The 8,953-nt window shown below is 39.6% G+C and overlaps 1 long non-coding RNA gene across 1 annotated transcript; it reads left to right on the top strand.

Moving 5' to 3' along the window:
* Positions 1-44: 44 nt before the first annotated feature.
* LOC145717798 (uncharacterized) lies at positions 45-6,193 on the top strand. The gene is made up of 2 exons (XR_014141224.1): positions 45-4,488; positions 5,758-6,193. It is a non-coding gene; the product is annotated as an uncharacterized LOC145717798 (long non-coding RNA).
* The last annotated feature ends 2,760 nt before the right edge of the window (positions 6,194-8,953 follow it).

Below are 8,953 nucleotides of genomic sequence, written 5' to 3'. Positions count from 1 at the left end.
GACGATGGACTCTGAAAAACAAACTGAGGGTTCTAGAGGGGAGGGGGGTGGGAGGATGGGTTAGCCTGGTGGTGGGTATTGAGGAGGGCACATTCTGCATGGAGCACTGGGTGTTATGCACAAACAATGAATCATGGAACACTTCATCTAAAACTAATGATGTAATGTATGGGGATTAACATAAGAATAAAAAAAAAGGCAATATAAAGTAGTAATAAAATGATAATGAATTCGTTTTAAGATCTGAGCTCAACTTTGCCACCAATTGGTTGTGGTTTTAAGTCATTTATATTTCTTGGATCGTAGCTTCATCACTAAGAAGAGAGGATAAGATTAGTGGACTTCCAAGAAGACCTCTTTCCGCTCACATAGGACTGGTGTGGTTAATTTTTAAATTACAAGTAGGTTATGCGCCTCTCCGCAAATGTAGCAATAAACCTTTTACAGAAGGAAATAGTGGACGGTGTCCTTGTTTGGGCACTATGCTCAAAAAGCACATGAGAAGTTAATTTTAGAGGAGGAGAAATGGGAATATGGATTGAGAGAAATCTTTTTTTTTTAATTTATTCATTTGTCAGAGAGAAAGAGAGCACAGGCAGAGGGAGAAGCAGGCTCCCCGCTGAGCAAGAAGCCCGATGCAGGACTCAATTCCAGGACCCTGGGATCACGACCCAAGCCGAAGGCAGACACCTAAGCAACTGAGCCACCCAGGCGATCCGGATTCAGAGGAATCTTAACATGGATAGCAGTGAAGCTGCTGACCAAGGTCACATCTTCTCAGTGAACCCAGAAACAAGGTCACTGACTGACCATGAAGACTTTGAGGAGTGTTTGAAATTTAAATATACTAGAGAAGATTTGGATAAGCCACAGTGGGATATTTTCCAGGGACTCAGATATGAATGGATGAAATAATTATTAAGTAATATTTCAGGTTTGATCCCAGTCATTACTATTATTATCCATATTGCTCACCCGATCTTTCTTTAGGGTTGGATCTAAATGACTTTAATTTCTAAAGGCCAAATCTATGCTGGGAATGAATATTTCCTAACAGTTAAAATTTTTATTCCACAGACTCTCAGACAATTCTACTAGAAAGATGTATCTTTTTTAGAAACAGAAATCACATCATTGGGATGTGTGTGACCTTCCAAAATGACCCAGGGTGACATTTGCAACAAAGAGGGGAAAAAAAGATGGAAGTATTATCTATCTTGATAGAGCCAGACTTAGGCTGTGTTCACTCAAATTTTCAGGCTTGTTTGAACCTATTTAGAAGCCTGATGAGGTAGGGCTGGGACAGGATGCACCAGATCATTGTCCCTGGTGGAGGAAAATCTCAACAAGACAAAAACAGAACTTTATTAACATGTGCATAGCTTAAGTACACATTGGGAGTACCCAGTGATGAGTAACCCAAAGGGGTGGTTTGAATTTGGGCTTATAAAAACCACCTTAGGCTAAACAAGGAAAAGGAAGTTTGGGTTTCTGGTGAGGGGTGAAGGAGTGGAGGCAAGGTATGGGAGGGTAACCAGGAAATGTATGGTAAACAAGGGTTTGTTAATGCATATTTAAGTCATGCCTTCTGCATTCATAAAAGCTGATAAAAGACATTAAGTTCGGCATGCATGTGGAGAAAAGAGACCTCTTATACACTGTTGGTGTATATAAATTGGTATAGCCACTATGGAAAACAGTATGGAGGCTCCTCGAAAAATTAAAAATAAAACTACCATATGATTCAGCACTCCTACTGGGTATTTATCCGAAGGAAATAAAATCACTATCTTGAAGAGATACCTGCACCTGCATCTTCACTGATGCATCCATCATTATTCACAATAGCCAAAGCATGGAAATAACCTAGATGTCTAATGGTAAAGGAATAAAGAAAATGTGATATATACATATATTACACACACCATGGAATATTATTCAGTCCTAGAAAAGAAAATGTGACCACTTACAACAACATGGATGAAATTTGAGGGCATTGTGCTAAGTGAAAGAAGTCAAACAGAGAAAGGCAAATACTGTATGACCTTACTTATATGTGGAATCTAAAAAAGAAACTAATTCAAAGAAACAGAGTAGACTGGTGATTACCAGAGGCAGGGGTGGGGGAAATGAGTAAAGGTGGTCCAAGGGTGCAAACTTCGAATTATAAAATGAATAAGGGACACCTGGGTGGCTACCCCAGTCTTGTAAGCGTCTGTCTTCAGCTCAGGTCATGATCCCAGGGTCCTGGGATCGAGTCCCCCAACAGGCTTCCTGCTCCGTGGGGAGCCTGCTTCTCCCTCTGCCTGCCGCTCCCCCTGCTTGTGCTCTCTCTAAGAAATAAAATCTTTTTAAAATAATAAAATTATTTATTCTGGGGATCTGGTGTACAGCATGGTGACTATAGTTAATGGCGAAGTTGCCAAGAGATCTTAAAAGTTCTCACCACACACAAAGGTAACTACATAGTGGTGATGCATGTTATCTAAACCTTATTGTGGTAATCATTTCATGAGATGTATGTTTATCTTTGATATATGTATATCAAATCACATGGTACACCTTAAACTTACACCATGTTATATGTCAATTATATCTCAATAAAGCTAGGGAAAGAATTAAATAGTAATGAGAGAGACTTTTTACCAATGGAAATTTCCTTTACAAAAGAAAGCTTGTGCTGTTCTTGGAACCTTTCCTATGTTGGCTGGTTCTCAGTGGCCTTTAGCTTAAAACAGTCCCTGTTTCAAAGAGACATACTTTGGGGTGGTATATTCTGGAACCCATCACCCCTGTCAGATGCTCTCTCTGGCCTAGTACTATATTTTAACCTCCCTCCTTTATTCTCATAACATTTCATGGAAGTGGTTTGCTTCAGCCATCTCAGAAGACATAACTATTTTACACTCAGAAGCACCTCTTTTTGGATGCTAGAGAATGAAGGTTGAAGTAGAAAGATTCTAATTTGCATTAATGTCCATTCATTTGAGCATTCTATCAGTACAGTCTCTTTTCAAGGCCATACAGTTAAGAAACTGAACTGCTTGATAGCTTTTTTTAAAAATTAATAGACTATTTTTTGAATAGTTTTAGGTTTATAAAGAAATGACTGGAAAGTACAGAGTTCACATATCCCTCACCTACTCCCTCCTTCTAGTTTCTTCTATTACTATCAGTTTGCATTACTGTGGTACATTTGTTACAAGGGGTAATGAAGTCCACAGTCATTTGTGTTGTATTTCTGTGGGTTTTCACAATACATAAGGGTATGTATCCACCATTACATTATCATACAGCAGAGTTCTACTGCCCTAAAAAAAACCTCCCTGTGTTCCACCTATTCATCTCATCCCTCCTGTGGAATCCCTTTTAACTACTGATCTTTTTTTTTTTTAAGATTTTATTTATTTGACAGCGAGAGAGGAAACACAAGCAGAGGGAGTGGGAGAGGGAGAAGCAGGCTTCCAGCCAAGCAGGGAGCCCGATGCAGGGCTCAATCCCAGGACCCCACCCAGGTGCCACCCTCCCCCATCCCCCAGTGTCTTTTTGTAGCTTGATTGTTTATTTCTTTTATTCCATTTACATTTACCATTCATTTATCCATTCACCTACTGAAGGACATCTTGGTTGCTTCCATGTTTTGGCAATTACGAATAAAGCTGCTATAAGCATTCACGTACAGGCTTCTGTGCAGACATGTTTTCGAAACTCACTCAGGTAAATAAATACCAGTAAGTGCAACTGCAGGATCTTATGGTAAGAGGATGTTTACTTTTGGGCACCTGGGTGGCTCAGTTGGTTAAACGTCTGCCTTCGGCTCAGTCATGATCTCAGGGTCTTGGGATAGAGCCTCACGTCAGGCTCCCTGCTCAGAGGGGAGTCTGCTTCTCCCTCTGCCCCCCGCCCCACCTGTACCCTCTCTAAAAAAATCTTTTTAAGAATATGTTTACTTTTGTATGAAAACTGTCTTCTAAAGTGGCATTTAGCATTGCCACCAGGCATGAATGAGAATTCCTTCTGAGCCATTGGCTTATTATGAGGATTCGCTTTTTAATTAAGTCTTAGAAGTTAAGTACAATCAATTTTCAACAGAACAATAAATGTGGTCACAGTATATGAAGAAAAACTACTCTGTCCTCTCATTTTTTTCATTTTTATTTTCCAAAAGTGAGAAATGGTTTTTTACCTTAAGTCAGGGGTGTATTTCATCTTGCTACCACGACGGCCACCAGCCCTGCCTCCACAGAGAACTGTCATGAAAATAATCAGGAACTCTGAACTTCTGAGTGTCTGAGACTTCAACAAGCAAATAATCCTCCATTTATTTACCATGTATTATTATTTAAGGCCTTCCTGAAACTGTACATTCATAGTGGTGATTAATGCACAGAAGTGAAGAATTCAGAACCTGACCACAAGTTCAAGATGAGCTTCAAGGAATAAAAATTCAAAGACCTTGGAACAGAATTCCAGCAACATCAGACCAAGGTAATGAAGCTACATAGACTTTTTGTCCTGTCACACTGAGTTCAATGGTAGAAAATAATCTAGGGGCGCCGGGGTGGCTCAGGTGGTTAAGCATCTGACTCTTGGTTTTAGCTCAGGTCATGATCTCAGGGTCCTGGGATCCAGGCCAGTAGGGCTCTGCACTTAGCAGGGAGTCTGCTTGAGGTTCTTTCTCTCCCTCAGTGTCATCTTCTCCCTCCCTCCAGCTCGTGCACACTCTGTCTCAAATAAATAAAAGAAAATGATCTTGTCAGATGGAAGGAAAATGTGACCACAACCAGACTTGCAATTACGCATTTTAGTTTCAATAACTCTACAAATAAGATTTTTCAAAACAACGTATCTTTTTCAGGTGGGGAAAAAGCTCATTAAATTGGCCTGGATATTGTGACAGAATATGCTTTGGAGCAACACTGCTGAGAGGAAATTTTCATGATCATTTGAAAAATTGGGTCCATGGTAATTCCTTGCAAAAAGAAAATCCTCAATAATTTTAATAATTCCAGAAGCTTTTTACAACTCTTTAAACCTCAACTACCATCATGTCAAAAAAGGAAATGTAGGTGGATATATAAAGTTATCTATGCCAAAATATCCCATTACACTTAAAATCTTTATTAGGAGGTCTAAGCTTTAGAACTGATTAAATCCAAGACATTGCATCAGTCACTTAAATTCCTAGAGTTTGGTAACTCTTTTTAAGTAGTGAGATCAAACTAGTTTTCCTAACTACATTATGGACTCCTAATGACGATCAAAAGTGAGGAAAAATTTTTGATAAGCATTGTTCCTATGCAAATGGATATTACTTATTTTTAGTTATTGGTATTAGAAAACAGCTCAGTCCCCACTGCTGTAAGACGGACTCTTGGCACTCTGCTCCCTTAGGGATCAACCCGTGACCTTGTATTATCCATATGTGAACCAACTAGTCTAACAGTCCCAGCCGGATAGAGGAATTCTCCTTTGCATAGGTTTATCATGAAATCTAGGTTTTCATTATTTTGCAGTACTATTTCACAAGGCTTTTGATGAGGAGGCCAGCTCTCCTAGTATCAGAGTGTTAGCGGAAGTAGTCACTGTGTAGTGTTTAAAGTGCTCATCGAATATCTATACAAGTCCTTTGCATGTACTGTCACTGAATGCTGATAAATTGATATTAATCTGTAAAGTCACAAGTGTCCATTGCTGTGCACTCTGGGCTGCATATTCTATTAAAAGTATTTAAACATTGAATTATTTATATTATAGGAACATGGACTTGGAGGTTGCTCATAAATTCCAGGACCTCCCTGCCACCAGCTCTCCCAGCACCACCTCTATCCCTAGGAATTGCTCCTCCTCCTCCAACTCCTTTACCTCTACTAACTGGTATATTATTTTTTTTTAAAGATTTTATTTATTTATTTGACAGAGATTGCGAGAGCAGGAACACAAGCAGGGGGAGTGGGAGAGGGAGAAGCAGGCTTCCCCGCGGAGCAGGGAGCCCGAAGCGGGGCTCGATCCCAGGACCCTGGGATCATGACCTGAGCCGAAGGCAGACGCTTAACAACTGAGCCCACCCAGGAGCCCCTACTAACTGGTATATTATATCCACTATTACCTTTGTTCAGGGATGTCCTGCTCCATAATCATACTGTCTGCTCTAAATTATGAAACGAAGCAGAAATAAATATATAAACCTGAACTCCACGTATTGATTCTTGAATAGCAGCACTAGATTCTCCAGACTGGAGTCTAATAATCAAAGGCAAAAACCCTGACTAGAGGTTTTTCCACAAAGTCAAATGATCAAAGGGCATCTTCTAGGCACTGGTTGTCATTAATGTGCAAGTAACTGCATAGCTGTGTACAAGTATGGTATGATGTTAAGAGAATATGATTGCTGACTCTTTCCCTTTGTGAACTCACCATCTTATGTTTCTTTTTCAGTACAGTATCTAAATAATTGGAAATGCAATAGGGAACATGAAATTCGTGTAGAAGGTAAAAAGGAATTAAAGTGGTGTAAGGATAATTGTATTAGTTTCTTAGGGCTGCCACAACAAATTACCACAAACTGAGTGGTTTGTAACAACAAAAATTTCTCTCTCACAGTTCTGGGGGGCAGAAGAATTGAGGTGTTGGTAGGGCCACATTCCCTAGAAGCTACAGGAGACAATTTCTTCCTTGCCTTTTCCACCTTCCAGAACTTTTGGCATCCCTTGGTTCATGGCCACATATCTCTGTTCTATCTTCACATTGCCTTCTCTTTCTAGTGTCTGTGTGTAAGCTTCCATCGACCAGAAGTAGATACATGTGGTTGCATTTATGGCCAACACTACCATGTTTGCATGTTGATCTTATATTCTGCACCTTTGAAAAATTCATTATCAGGATTTGACATGGTGACCTACAGTATTATCAAGTGTACATTTCAGTGACAAAACAAACCAATTAAAAGTCATGGGTCAGGGGCGCCTGGGTGGCTCAGTTGTTGGGCGTCTGCCTTCAGCTCAGGTCATGATCCCAGGTCCTGGGATCAAGCCCCGCATCGGGCTCCCTGCTCAATGGGTAGTCTGCTTCTCCCTCTCCCACTCCCCAGGCTTGTGTTCCCTCTCTCGCTGTGTCTCTCTCTGTTAAATAAATAAATAAAATCTTTTTTTTAAAAAAGGGTATTTTGTCAAGGGGTTATTCTGCATCAATTGAGATGATCACGTGGGTTTTCACCTTCGTTCTATTTATGTGTATATTACATGGATTAATTTCCTCATGTTCATCCACCCTTGCATTCTTGGAGTAAAACTCATTTGATCTTGGTATATAATCTTTCTTTAAATATGCTTGGATTATGTTTGCTAGTATTTTGCTGAGGATTTTTATGTGTATAGTCAGACAAGATATTGGCCTGTAGTTTTCTTGTGTTATTTTTGCCTGGCTTTGGTACCAGGGTAATGCTGGTCTCAAAGAATGACATAGGATGCTATGACAGTTAATCTCATGTGTGAACATGGCTAAGCCATGGCACCTAGATGTTTGGTCCAACACCAATCTAAATGGTGACATAAAGATATTTTTAGATGAGATTAACATTTCAATCATTAAATCAGATTACTATCTACAAGACAGGTGAGCTTTATCCAATTAGTTGAAGGCCATAGGAGAAAAACAATAGAAGTCCCACAAAGAAGAGGGAATTCTACCTCCACTCTGCCATAACACTCCATCTCATGGATCTCAAGCATGCCAGCCTGCCGTGCAGATTTTGTACTTCTCAGCCTCAACTATCACACAAACCAATTTCATAAAATAAATCTCTCCATTTCTCTATATGGCTCAATTTCTCTGGGGAGCCCTAATACAGATGTGTTCCCAATTTATTAGAAGATTTGAGGATTAGTGCCAATTACTCTTTAAGTGGTGAAATTTCCCAGTGATGACATCTTGTCCTGGAATTGTATGTGATAGGAGATTTTTAACTACTTAACAGACCTTTAGCAGTTACATATTTTGATTAAGATCATCTATACATTCTTGAGTCAGCTTTGGGTACCTTGTGTCTTTCTACTAATTTTACCTTATTATTTAATTTTTGAGTACAGTTGTTCATAATACAATCCAGTCAACTCATCTGATTTCTCTGACATAGGCCATAATGTCCCCTTACCTTACATTTTTAACTTCAGTTATTTCTATTTTCTCCATTCAGTCTAGCTAAAGATCTATCAATTTAATCTTTTCAAAGAACTGACTTTTAGTTTTCTTCTCCTATTCTGTATTTCCTTTATCCTTGCCTTAATTATTTCCTTCTCTCTGCTTTTGCTTTGTGTTAGCTTGCTGATCTTCTGATTTCTAATATTAAAAATCAACAGTTAGGTTGTTGATTTAAAGTCTCCTCTTTTTTTAAAATACATGTTCATACAATTATAATTCCCTCTGAGTACTGCTTTAACTGCAGTATATACCGTACAATTCACTTCTTTAAAGTGAACAATTCAGTGGTTGTTAGCATATTCAGAGTTGTATACACATCAGCGAAAATCAATTCAGAAAGTACCCCAGCCCCAGACTCATTACCAGGCTTTCCCATTTCCCACCAACCCAATTTTATCACAAATGACATGGACATTTCAAGCCCTAAACACTGGCTCACAATGATGGCCATTTTCCTTTGGAACTGCCTTGCAAGTTCCATCTCAGCCGAAGGCTTTTAAAGCTTATTAAGTAAGCAACGGATAGAAACAAAACAAGACCTGCACCCCTACCCCCTACCAATAGTGTACCCTGACCCAAAGAATTCAGAGTCCTATATCCTTAGGATCCTTCTCTATAAATGGATCCTCAACTGACCAGCAGGTCATGTGACATGCAGGTAAATGGGCACCAACTTTCTCCTCTCTGGCCCCAAACAGACCCACTACATTGACTTTCTGGTGATGAAGGCATTTACTCCAGGATGTGGCTGACT

The sequence above is a fragment of the Leptonychotes weddellii genome, chromosome X (assembly GCF_054177405.1).
Source record: "Leptonychotes weddellii isolate Sample4059 chromosome X, ASM5417740v2, whole genome shotgun sequence".
Classification (NCBI taxonomy): Eukaryota; Metazoa; Chordata; class Mammalia; order Carnivora; family Phocidae; genus Leptonychotes; species Leptonychotes weddellii.
This window is presented reverse-complemented; position numbering and strand designations above follow the sequence as displayed.